Raw genomic sequence first — 13,863 nt, forward strand, 5'->3', positions numbered from 1 at the left:
ATGCATCCTTGTTTTTCACCAGAACCACGTTTAACAACTTTTTAGTTCGTGCATGCGCACAAATCAAAATTTGGACAGTTTTTGGACGATAAACCATCCTACCACTTTAGGCTTTTCGTTTTTAATTTTTATTTTTTCGCTTTTCCTTTTTCTCTTCTTCCTTTCTTTTTGCTACAATGTTTGGCCTTCTTCCAGGCTTCTTTCTAGTAGAAGAATTTTCCGCGAAAGCGCAAACAAGGCAAGAACTACTTACCATGGACAGCAAAAGGTGGAAAGGGAAATATTTTCCTCTGAGGTTTTCAGCAAAATTTTGAAGCGTTTTGGTGCATATTTCAAGCTCCATCAATCTAATCACGCTGGTTTAGGTATCGTTGGAAAGGTCTTGGTCTGCTTCACAATTTGAGCATAGATGTCGCCTTTCTGGTTGAAAGGTGATGACCTCACAAGCGAGACAAATGCCCGGATCCTTTACGGCCGCTTTAGAATTAGACCGGTTTAGGAGTCAATGGGTTATTAAATGAAGTTAGCGTCATGATTTTCAATTCAAATAACAAAAGTACTTCGTCGCAATGAAAATTATACACGATGCTACTGAGGCTTTAAAAGTCTTATTGTATAGTTGTAGTCTAAAAGAGCTAGCTGCAGTGTCTCTGAAAATAATAAGCAATGGGTTGATTCATGGATAAAAAATACTTTACAAACTTGCATGTTCCGATTGAACTTCGGCGTAAATTCCTGCAACTGCTTTAGCTAAATTAGCTCGACCGAAGATACACAATTCAAGTGAACGATGTTTCGTTTCTCACGAGACAACAAGGAGTTGCTCTCTTTGTCTCTTTGCCTTGTGCATTTACTTCTAAATCCGATTTTTTTTGCTGTATTTTGTCCCATTTACAACAAATAGACTTTGTTTTTTCCTACCGAACACAATTCGCTTCGCGAAAAACTGTTCGAGACTCTTGCTGTACGCGCACCTGAATGGTTTTCCCGCGTCAGCGACGCTGATTGGTTAAAGTTAATCGGATGATGAACCGAGAACCAATCAGCTGCAAGGCCGTTAATGCATTTACAGCCCGCTAGGAGTTAAGCTAGGAGTCATTTGCGGCCCGCAGAGCGCGTGTTGTAAATAGGGCGGCTTTCAATTTGGCCGCGTGTATTGATAGTTATATGAATTTAGGCGTCACCTCGCAATGAATTTGGTCTAAGAGGATGATATTCAAACCCTTGTCTGTGCTAGCCTGTGAACAGCCGTCCCGCTCCTCAAAATCGGAGAGCGGGACAGCTTTCCACAGGTTAGTCTGTGCAGGAAAAAACGCAGGCTCGATTTGCTACTATTAAAAGGAATGACTGGGATTACTGTAGTGTGCGAGGAGTGCGAAAGCTCAGGGCTCGTGAGTTAGAAAACGCATTATCATTATCATTCTTCAAACTTCTTAAACGAGGCCATTTTGCAGTGTTTAAGTCATTTTTCTTATCAGTTATAAATTGAAGGAAACCTCAAAATAACCGTTTTCTGACGTAGAAAAAATACTAAAGGAGTAATAAATGTCTTACAGGAGCAACGTCATGGACAACACAACTTGAAAAAAATGCATCTCATTCTTTGCATTGACTTTAAGGGTCTCGAGTAAAATACGAACATTTCTTCTATTTACGGGTGTGAAAAGATAGTCGGGAAGTTGCAAGTTGGAAATGCGAGTTGTGAGTAACATACCCAACCCTGACTCTGTTTAATAAAGATTGGGAGAACGCCAGAAAAAGCGAACGTATCAATCAATGAATTTATTTATGTCATGCGCGGAATGAGGTTGCCCTCTATATCCGAGCCAGAGGCTCGTGTTAAAAGCGCATGACAATAATTAAAATACATTATAAAAACAATAGAAATTAGTATAAGTAAAAAAATATAAAAATAATTAAAAATTAAAAAAAGCTGGATTACAATATCAAATAAGTTAAAAATTTTAAAATGTAGAACTGCTTTAACCCACCCACACTAAATGTTACACCAGGATTAAAAACTTGAAAAATGATAGTTTTGCTAAAAATAAGTCGCTAAAATCTAACGTATAAATAAACTGGACAAGGAGGGACGAGGGTAGACGAGGAAGGGTCGTGAAGGGATAATGGGAAGATGGGATTTCGGTCACTGGGACTGGGAATCAAAGACAGAAAACTTAGGCTGGGATATAGGAGGAAAGCCAGCGTTGTCATGGAATAACACAGGCGGCGGAGTAGGGATGAAATGAGGGCTGAATCCCCCTCAATCGAAAATTTGGGGGGCTCAGTATTGGTGCCGAAAATATCGCGAGTGCAGAGTAAAATTGGATTGTCGAGATCAGAGTTCGTCTCATGAGTTTAAGCATCTTCGAAACTTCCTTGGAAGTCTTCGGGAAACTTCGGTTATCTTCGTAAAAGTTCGAAAAATTATCGGAAAATTTCGTATTGCCTTGGAACAACAATCGGAGAATCTTCGGAAATCTTCCGTCTAAAAAGTGTTTAGAAAACAAAAAGTTGCTTGAACGGAAAAATGTTGCTCCAAATATGAAAACCTGCCGAGTATTTTTGGGACAGCCTTAGACCCCCTCTCCCACCCCGCGTTTATTATAAAGTCTTCATCTGGCCTTCGGACTATGGTTACAGTTGAACCTCCGCTATTCGAACTGTCAGGGAAACCAAAAAAAAGTAGTTCCAAATAGCCGATAGTGCATGACTGAAGGGCAAATGCAAGGGAAATGGGTTTTAGTTCGATATAAAAGGGAATTCAAAACAACTGTATTACAAAGTAGTGCAAGCGTACCTTGCTATGGGGGGACCCCTTGAACGATAGACTGTTTTACTCGGCACGTTGAAAGACTGAGGCTCAGCTTAAGGTGGATTTCTAGACTACTGACGAGTATTTTTTACGTGCGTTTACGTGCGTGAACAAATTAGGAGACAATGTATAAACGACTTGCGTGAACGTGTTTAGAAGTCGTTCACACATTGTCTCTAATTTTTTTCACGCACGTAAAAAAATACGCGTCAGTGGAAAACAAAATGAAAAGAAAAAGGTATATTGAATAAAATTTACAAGTTAAAAACGCAAGAATAGGCGTCCTTGTCCAGCCTTCAATAGGGCTCCTAACCGGGTTAATTCAGTCACGTCTTAACAAGGCATGGACCAAATTCGCTAACGGAATGGCTTTAAATCCACTTCGCGGCCCGGTGTCGTATATCGGTACCTTTGAAGTTTTCTCACCAACTGCACACATCTCGAATCGGTCGTTACGAAAGATAAAGAATCAGGGCCATTCTCTGATGCAAGTGCCTTCTTACGAATTCAAGACGAAGCAGGTAGAACGAACGCGTCTGAAGCGAGAAATCGTACAGAAACAATGCGTGTAATTTGGTCGTTTTCGTGGTTCTGGCTATCTCATGGTGGCCAGATTAACAGCTTTCTACTCGCGTCGAGCCATTACATAGCTTGATTGATTAGTCAACATGTTGCGTTTATCAGATGCTAAGAGACCTAATAGAAAGTACAAGTAAAAACAAACAAAAATGTTTAACAACGCTCATATCTACAGCTCGCAGCATGTTTAGTAATGTTTAGTGATTTCAGAGGATGGCCCTAAGCTACCAGTTTCTGTGTTTTTTTTTTTTTGTAACAGTATAAAAGAAAAATTTGGCGCCGAAAGCAGATGCAAGAAATATGAAGATGTGTTACGTCCAGTCCTTGGCTATGAATGTTCACAGTGGACAGTGGTGGAGTTTTTTCGAAACTACTGCGAACTCTCGTTGCGTACATATTGATATTTGCCTACAAAACTTATACAGTTATATCATAATTGTCCTTGACGTTGATTGATCTCTCCTGACAAATTGTGTGATACCCCTGTGACATCGATGGAGATCAGCGTTCTCAGAAAAAATTGTTCCCGTTTGAGGCTTTCGAACTCGATATCCATCGAGAAACGGCGGTGCGGTCCACCTGTAATATTAAACCAATCATAGTCTGGAGCGGACTAGTTGAAGGAATCACCTTATTTCTTGTTAGCTCCAGACTTGACTTCTGTAAGTAAGGCAAACAGAAGAAATCCGCGAGCGTTCTTCAATTGTGCTCTGCTGCTAATAGGTCAGAACATCAGCGCCTCGATCTTTCCCATGCCATGCAGTCGATCATGTTGATTGTGCTGTTTAAAAAAAATAACCGCACTGAATGTCCGAAATCACCTTACAAGTCTCGAAGTCGAATACCTTTCATACGGATTCAGTTTTTATTTCGCCTAAAAGGACCGTTGGAAATAGCCTTACAATTTACACGGTACGATTTTGTTGCATGCGACATGCTTGCGACATGTTTGCAACAGTCTTGCGACACGAATTCGCAAGACTGTCGCTTGCGACAAAATTGTACCCTGTAAATCGGCCCTTTTTAACCCCTTCTCCCTACTTCCAAAGAACAGAAAAGAACTAAAGAAGTTTTATAATCCCAGTGCTTGTACTCGAATTACAAATCACTGTAGGGTACATACCGGTATACGACTTTATATAGTAAAAGAAGAACAAAGCAAGAACAAAAAAAAGGATCAAAATGACTCGTAGTATATCTCGTTTTTGTGCATTTGGAGTAGAATGTTTCAGTTTTGTTTTAAATAATCTTTCAAATCCATTTTTTACATGTAACACACGCACAAAAAAACAACAACAACAATGTAGCGAAAAAATCAATCGCCATGAGCAATTGTTATTTGACGAGAAACTGTGCCGTATTAAATAAGTAAAGGTAAAGATAGAGGTAAAGTTTGCGTTCGAGCCTAGTGACGCATCAGGCCGGAGCATAATTATCCCGGTTTCCATAGCACGAAGCCACTAGCTACTATTTTCTAGCTCGCCTATTGTACTGTAGCGATTTGGCGGTTTAAGCCAATTTTGAGTGCCGGATTGGTGGTATATTTTTTATTCAGTATTTTACCATTTTTTAGATTCAAATCTTATGACGTCATCACTGATCTAATTTGCATAATACAAAAACGTCAATATCTCTGAAACGAAAAAAGATATTTCGAAAAGAAAAACGCCATTCTTCTGTATTTCAAAAGGCCTTTCAAATAAGCAGAAAATATTTTTCATGTCATATACACTTTAAAGCGTTTTCAGTGTTAAGCTTAAAACAAAAGCAATTTGCGGTCCAGGAAGTACGAAGTATGGCAGTTTGCGGACTGTGCGATCCTCTGTAAAAAATCCTTTGAGGCGCTAGTCCATCGGCGGGTAACACCCTCCTGGTATAATTAAATTCGCCGTTACACATTTATATAATCCTTACGCACCTGGGCCGTGGCTAAAGAGTAAAGAGAGTAAAGTGTCTTTCCCAAGACCACAACCCTGAGCTTAGCCAATCAGAAACGCGAACGATGGAATCTCACTAGTGAAAAAGCATCGTTCGTCCAATCAACAACGCGAACGTTGAACCTCCACTGGTGATAAATGAACGTACAGGGTTACACGGCAGTCGATGCACACAAATCGCTGGCTTTGAAGAATTCAAACAGAAGAAGGTTTGCTTCTAACTTAACTAACTTGTGTTCAATTGAAGAGTTTATTTCATTTCACGTCAAGAAAGCAATAATCGCTCTTTACAAAACTCCACAAGATGTAAACACTACTCGAAAAGACTTTGGAAGGCGAGGAAAATCGAAGATAACTCCGCTGTGGGACTCGATAATTATTACCTCTGTGTATTTAAAATATCAAGCTAAAGAACGAACTGTGTCGACTGTTGCTCTGACTATTTTTTATCCCGTTTTTTTTTTTATACCTTCTTCAGTTTCTTCCCTGCGTTTTCTTCGTGTGGTAGTACGCATAGCCCCCCCAGTCCAAAGATGACAGTGATACATTTAAGCAATAGAGGACTTTTCCGTGTTTACATAGCCTCATCTAAACACGAGGGGGTTGGGAGAATTCGAGACAGTTATGCAAACCCGAGACGCAGTCCAACCTCGTTCCCAGGGCTCTCTCTCCTGCCCCCTAGAGCGAGAGAAGAGGGGGGGGGGAGAGAGAGACCCTGGGAAGAGGTTGGACGCAGTCGAGGGGCATAATTTCGAGAATCTCTCAACCACCGATTTTAGATGATAGTAAACGGAAAGTCCTCTATGCTTTATAAAATATTTTTTTCAAAAAAAGAAGAAGGGGATTGTTTTTTACTTCTTGATTGAAATAGATTTTCTCAAAACGCGCATTACAACACGTGAACCAATAATTTTATAGAGTTCAAGTAATTTTGGGTCGCCGGCGACGAAGCGATTCCACGTAAATCTTACAGAAAAATACGGAAAGTTTGGCAAAAACTAAAAGAAATGCTAAAAAATACGGCTCTGTAAAGAAAGAACTTCAAGGTGAGGAGTTTATTTAAGCTGGAAATGTATGCCACTGTCTTGATCGCTCTTGAAAGTGAAGTGAACTTGCCTGAATGATTGGCAGCCCGCTAACAGGTTGAAAAGTCTCACGTTCTGTGAAGTAGGAACAAGCACAGCAGCGGAACTAGCGAGGTGGTAGAAGTTATTGTTTACGGTAAATTTCAGAAGCGATCTAAACGGGTATTTTTCTGTCGTTTCCTCCGTTTTTATTTGCTTTAAGCCTAGAATAAACTTCAAAAAAATTCTTGGTTTTCTGACAAATATTTTCATTCTTTCGTCTTCCCCAAGCCCACTTGAATGAAAAAAGTTCACGACTATCAGCCAATGTAACAGTAGAATTTTTACGCTGGGAAAGTCTCAGAGAAAATATATTTTAAGCGTCATTTTAATCGCGGCGGCATTTTAAGCAGATTTGCCCGCGGTAAAAACACAGCAACCGATCGGCCGTGTAGCTTATAGTTACGTTTGCGTTGACCTATATTTTTTTCTAATAAAGAATGACTTGAAGGGAATTTTATTGTAGTACTTAAACGCAAAAATTTACTTAAAAAATGTTTACTGCGTATTTTGTTGCATATTTTGTCGTTCGCTTGAGCTCCCTACAGGCAAAGCGCTGTGGTTCTTCTTTCTTTTGCTTTTTTTCTCGGGCTCATATGGGAAGAGAAAGCCGGAACACATATCAAAATTTGGTATTGTTTTCCATTTCTTTAATATCGTACTTGAAATTACTTTGCAAGTCTTTTTGGCAGTTTTATAATGTTTTTAAATTGTGCCGGGAAACACAGAAAGCGTGACGTCACAACCGTGTTTACATACTCTCATCTAAGCACACCTATCGACCAATGAGAGCGCGCGTAGTATCTTAATTATTTTATAATGTTTACTGTTTACATTCCCCTTTTCCGGGCGTGCAAAGCTGGGTAGCCTGTGTAGCGGGACGGCGCTTTACATAGGCTATAAGATGAATCAATGAAGACGTTTTGGTGCAAACAAAAGGCTCAATACTTTGACCAGCGAACACGATGGAATGCTATGTTTTGTAAGACATATCGTGTTTTTTTCTTGTTTTTTTTTTATAGGCCCTGCAAACATAATAACAATAATAATAATAATAATAATAATAATAATAATAATAATAATAATAATAATAATAATAATAATAATAATAATAATAATAATAATAATAATAATAATAATAATAACAATAACGATTTTTTAAACAGGATGGCCCTTCAGTACATTAGTACTGTTATCAAAAAAAAAAGAAAAAGAGGTCCGTACCTAAAATCACAGTTTTTCCACTCAAAGCCGTTAAATGAGCTGAAAATTTCAGCCTACCGTATTGCCACCCTCGAATAAACATAACCTGAGATCATGCCCTCCCTCCCTACTTACCACTCCGGTTTGACAGTTCTACGACACCTTAGTTAATTTAAATTTGGAGGCGGTTGGCGGCCGGTTAAATAAATGTATCAGGCGTTCTTTATCCCTCTCTCATCTTTGCAAGGGAAAAACGCCTGATCGCAGGTTAGAATAAACACCGCATTTTAGAGCAGAAATATTAATGACTGCTGCCCTCGAATAAACGCCGCATGGTGCGGCGTTTTTTCAAATAATACACCCCAAAATTAAAAAAAGATATTGAAAATGACTTTTGAGACAAGCACTACAACATGTTTATGTTTTTTAAAGTTCAAATCACCATGCTATTGTTTGCAAGAAATAAAAATCCGCCCTCGAATAAAGGCCTCACCCGAATGACGAAAGATTTAATAAACGCCGTGGCGTTTATTCGAATAAATAGGGTAATTGTTACAGCTGACATTCACAGTTTTGTTTATAAAAGCAGTAAGTTATTTCTCAAGGGTTTCGAAGTTTTTCTTCCATTGAGTTATAGGTGACGTCATTTTCCAAATTTCGCAAAAGTCGACCATAGCTCTTCAGCAACAAGCCCGCGAAAATTCTCTCAGTTCTTGTATAAACTAGTTTCGCAGAAAAATAGGAACCTAAAATTTCCCATTTCTTTTTCTTGAAAAAAGAAACATTGAAACGTGATCCACTTGTCACATTCCAGGCGGTCCACTCCAATCAACACTGGTTCTTCGCCATTGGTCGAGAGGACAGAAATCTGATACCCGATGCGAAGGCGTGTGGGAAATCACTCACAAAATGGCCGCCCCCAGTTGAAGTGCGTCGTTCGAAGCTCTCTGCGCAGTTGTTTGCAAATGATGGACGTCTGCTTTATCTCTGACTCTTACTGCAACATAAAGCAAGTCGAAAAGTGCAGCCATCTACTAAATACGATGCAAACGAGTTTAAAGTTATACGTGACAGGAACGTCGATCGGTCGGAGCGGCCACACTCAGCCAGTGCTCGAATCGTCCACAAGTGACTAAAGTGAAGTCGTCCTCACGTTAATTCAGTGGGAGATCCGTGGATACTAGGTAAGTTAGCTGTTATTGTTTTAAACGTAACTTATCCCTGCGGCACGTGTAAAACTAAGCAAATCCTTGGATGGCGAAATATTTTGTCGTTTTGCCGAGTCGAAAGCAAGGTGTGATGGTATTTCGTAAGCTCATGTGCCATGTCTTCGAATTCGAGCTGCTTAGAGACGAACGTGCTTCATCTAAATCATACCGATAACTTTCGTGAACTCATTTAGAATTTTCCTAGCGAAAAAACTGTGAACACAATTGATTTCTAGTCCTGTCGTACGCAAAAACAACAAAATTCTGCCATCTACAAAATGTAGGCAGGTCTGAAGGTCGTGTCTCACAACAGCCCGAAGCCCTTACATAGCGCCTCTGTGATTTTGACGTGCATATGTTTGCTTGTACTCTGAAACCTTTGGTAGGGCATGTTTTAAGAACGGGGAATATAGTGCCAGCTTTTTCCCCGAGTGTTATTTTGATCTATTTTCTATATTGCCAAGGGCTGGAGCGAAAATTATGGTTTTTCATGCAGTAGTAAATCGAACCCAATCGAACTGAATTTCAATGGAACTCATTTCGTAGATTGTGAGAGACGAGTAGCCTGCATATAAAACTTGAGAGTGCAGCTTATTGGTGCAATGTATTTTAGATGAATCATTCAAGCAACAGGCCCATTATATTCTAAACTGGAAAATTTAGGGTTTTAGAATTGAGTCTTGAGTCTATCAAATGAAAGATTAATTTTGTGCCATCAAAAGCTGTATAGTTGTTAGTAGCATATTATCTTCGAAAGCCCCCATGGGGTAAGATAATAAAGTATGTATGTTTGTATGTAATTTAAACACTACAGCAAAACATCTAAATACCCATGTGCATACTAAACATTAATGTTAAATGTGTGGTTCCAGAAAATAACCATATCCCCCCCATGGATGGTTTTTTCGTTTGCACCCCCCTACCCCTTAGGAATTTCCGTTCCAAAGGGGTCATTGATAACCCCCCACCCCCCAGGAATTTCCATTATTTTTAAACATGGACTGCTCTACCCCCTGGAAAATCCAAATGGTTTTGGTCTTTTGAAAATGAAGACTACAACTCAGTTACACAAATACGATAGCCTTTAATCAAACTCTAACAACAATGTGCGTTGACATCGACTCATACTACGGATACACGTAATCTAGCTTTATACATCCTTACCATCCAATTTGAAATTACTTCTATGTTGATAAATATGTGTAAAACTTAGTATTTAAAGTTGAAACCGAGCGTCTTACATTTTTCTTTCTTCTCTGTTTTGAGCTGAAGTCTAATTCGCCTCCATCGCAGAAGCGTTTGTGGTTTGCTTTCAAAGTAACTCTTGGCGAACGTAATAAAAATCGCAACTTGCAGCATTCCTTGCTGTCTTAGATATTCCTTAAATTTGTTTGGCTAAAGCTTTTCCTTTTAAGATTTCAGCAACTAAAACAGCGCATTCAATATCGTAAACAACTTCAAGTTGCACGTTCGGTTCGGCCGAAGTTATTTTACTGGCTGAGAGGCCAGGCCTTCTGAGAGGACCAGTGGAAGTCTGGGGATGAGTTTCGCCTGTCACGTCCGCCATTTTGACTCGGTCACGAAGAACAAAGTGTCTTTGGAATTGTAGCGCTAGCAAACGCTAGAAAACTCAAATGAGACACATAAATATTAAAGCTTATGATTTAAACCTCATCTCAATGGAAAGGAGCTTTATTTTTTTACAAAACAACGTATGTGAGTATGCTTTGAATCGATCGTGTGCTGCTTCAATTTTCTTCATGTTTCTTCACCCTCTGGAAAACAAACCGCCTGTGAACCCCCTCCACCCCTCGGAAATTTCTGGGTTTAAACCCCCCATCCCCCTTGGAATTTCCAGTGACCATCCGTGGGGGGAGTATGGATATTTTCTGGAACCACACAATTCAAATGTGTGCGTAAAAAGGATTGCAGTGTCATTGTTTACAATGATTGCTAGGGACTTTTCATTTTGTTTCATTTGAGGATTAACATCATTTTCCCTGTTTCGGCAAGAGCTAGGTTCCAAAGCCTTTAGTAGAGTTGAGATTGAGTTTGTTTCTATGTTTGGGGGGAAGAGTACGATTGTGTTCTACCAATTAAATTGTTTTAAAGAGAAAGTGAAAAAAAAAAAAACAGTGAAAATAATGGCTTTTATCCCCTGGGTTGAAGTCTGACAAACTGTACCTCAAACACTTTAATTAATTTTAGTTGTTCTTATATGTAGGTTGGTCACAATTAAAGCAATTAAAAAGTTATGCAAGTTCCTGGTTAACTACACACTGAAATTGGAAGTCAGAATGACATAAATATTCTGAGGTAACTTTGTAAACTTATTTCAGTGAATTTAGGGATGTAGCTAAAATAACGCTAAGCCACTCATTAACAGGCCTAGCTCGCTTTGTTTGCCTTGACGGCTCTAGAGTCTAAGTCTTTGTTTTCCTCTGAAATCTAAGCCGGAATTAAGTTCTCTCGCAGCTGATAAAACTAGCTGGAAGCAGGCATCTAGCTACATCCCTGGATTTACTGTTCATGAAATGATTGTAACTATAAGTAATAGCAAACTGTATAATAATAATAATAATAATAATAATAATAATAATAATAATAATATATTTTTGGGGGTGGGGGAATAAATAAAAAATAAAATTATAAAAATAATAAAAAATAATAATATAAAAAATAGAAAAAAAAATTAAAAAAAAAAAATATAATAACCAAACTGTTGTTTAAGCACCACACAAAAGTTTTAACATAAATGAACGACTTGGTCATTACCTGTTGTAAGTATAGGGTTCAAAGTTTACTTTAATTTTCAATTCTGGTTTATGTAGATTTGATAGGGCCCTAGTCAGTTTTGAAAGGATCATAGTTTTGTATTTACCACCTCTACTTCTCTGATGAAATAATATGTGGTTAAGACTAGAGAATTTTTTTTTTTACAAAACAAATAGGAAGCTACATCGTACAAGAAATGTTTTGTCAATATTCTGGCACATAACTGAACACCAATTACATTTCAGCCTGTATTATGCAACCTGTTGGGTTAGAGTGTGAAAAAAGTCCAACACAAAACTTTTTCAGCTTGTATAAACTTAACTGAGATGTATATGTGGCCAAGTCAGCTGAAAGTTCTGTCATGTGTGTTTTGAAAGCTTGTGTTGCTTAGTTAGAAAAAGCCTTTTGCAGGTCAACTATCAAATGATCACACTTCTTAAATTCCTTTCATCACATATTGTCATTTGTGATAATTACTGGAGTCCCATTTTCACCAGTCACTCTCTGTCAGATGCTTGTCAAAATACTCACATGTGCCTTCTGCCCAACCTTTACTTTCCGCTCTCTCTGCACAATCTGGTCATTGTCAGAAGCAGTGATGTAATCACCAGATGGAAATATTGAAGGGACTGGTGCAAGACTATCAGTCTAACCTGTACTGCATAGTAGCTTCTATCAGGCAGAATTTTGCTCACCACACTCAGTTCAAACTTTGAAATGGTGTTGGTGAACACCAGTAAGTTGACCATAAAGCATAATGGAAACACAAAACTGACCATTGTCTGCCAGTGAATACATATATATTATAAACTTGTGGCCCTCTCATTAAAAATCTAAAAATACAATATTATAATATGTTAAAAATCAATTTATAACCCAGAAAATATATAAAACTACAGGCTATATAAACAATTATTAAGCTAAGCAATTGACTAATAATAAACATTATAATAGATAGGAGTTAGGTTTTTTTTTTTTTTTTTTAACCGTTTGTTATGCACAGGCGCAGGCATCAATTGGTTAAGAAATTGTTGATCCTTGTTAGATAAGCACATGACTTTTGGTAAAAAAGTCAAAATCTGTGTCTTATGGCAAAGTTGAACAGGGATGTGTCAAACATATTACATCTCTTTAACATGTTTGAGACTGGTTGCAACTGAAGGAACTTGTGCAAAAGGATCAGTTGTTTCCCTCAAGCTTGAACTGGACAAATTTGCCTTATCTCTTTATGAATTGTGACTATATCAAGGCATTAGATACTGTTATCACATCTCATGTGTTGTACTTTAGACAAGATGCAGTAAATTGAAAACAAATATACTGACAGGTTGTAGCAAAGTATCTTACCATTTCAAGCTATTATCTAGCATGATGATTTCTTCATCCATCATTGGAACACTGCCATTGTACCATTGAAATGGCAGTAGGCGAAAGATAATTAAGTCTACATCAAAATTGCACTCTTGATTTTGCTTTCTAAGTAAAAGGAGGACACTTCTTACTTGTCCAATTCCCAATAGTTTGTATTTTTATCCCTTTTTAAAAAAGGAATCTTGTTTTTTAGTAACACTGGTAAAAATTAACCTATGCACTGCCTTAATTTATGGTTTAAAAAGCAGTCTGTATACAGTATTTGCTATGCCAAGAAATCTCTGCTAGAAATAAATCCCTCATTTCTCCTACTCTCCTGCTGGCACAGTGTGCATGAATATGTCAGTTAAACAACATTCAAGACCTTTCTAATGTCTCAGGTTGACCACTCCATCATGCACACACTATCCTCTTCTACTCCACAGCCATCAATAGATGCAGCTTTTTGTCCCCTTGCAAAAACCAATACTCTACAAAACTTTTAAAGCCGCGTTGCATAGCTCTTTTTCCCAAAAGTTTACTTGCAGTTTGTACAAGAGCCTTAGTTTGTGAGATTGGTCATCTGCTTACTGACTCCGAAATTAAGTACACTCAACCTTTACACTGCTGAATGTCCATGGCCAATTACTCTTTTATTTAAAGAGTTCTTTGGTGTTGTGTGAAAGGACCTTGGCGATAAATGAGGAGGAAACTCAAGATTTCCAAATGTTCCTGCACTGAGCCCACAACTTTTTCTATTTTGATTTCACTATCACCAAGGAAAGGACAAGTTTTGACTGTCCAGTATTAATCTTGTGACGGTCATCAACAGTCCAAGTCTTCAGATCTTCTTCAGCATCCATGAAAGAAAT

This window comes from Oculina patagonica, chromosome 4 (genome assembly GCF_052425735.1).
Source record: "Oculina patagonica isolate OP01 chromosome 4, crgOcupat, whole genome shotgun sequence".
NCBI classification, from domain to species: domain Eukaryota; kingdom Metazoa; phylum Cnidaria; class Anthozoa; order Scleractinia; family Oculinidae; genus Oculina; species Oculina patagonica.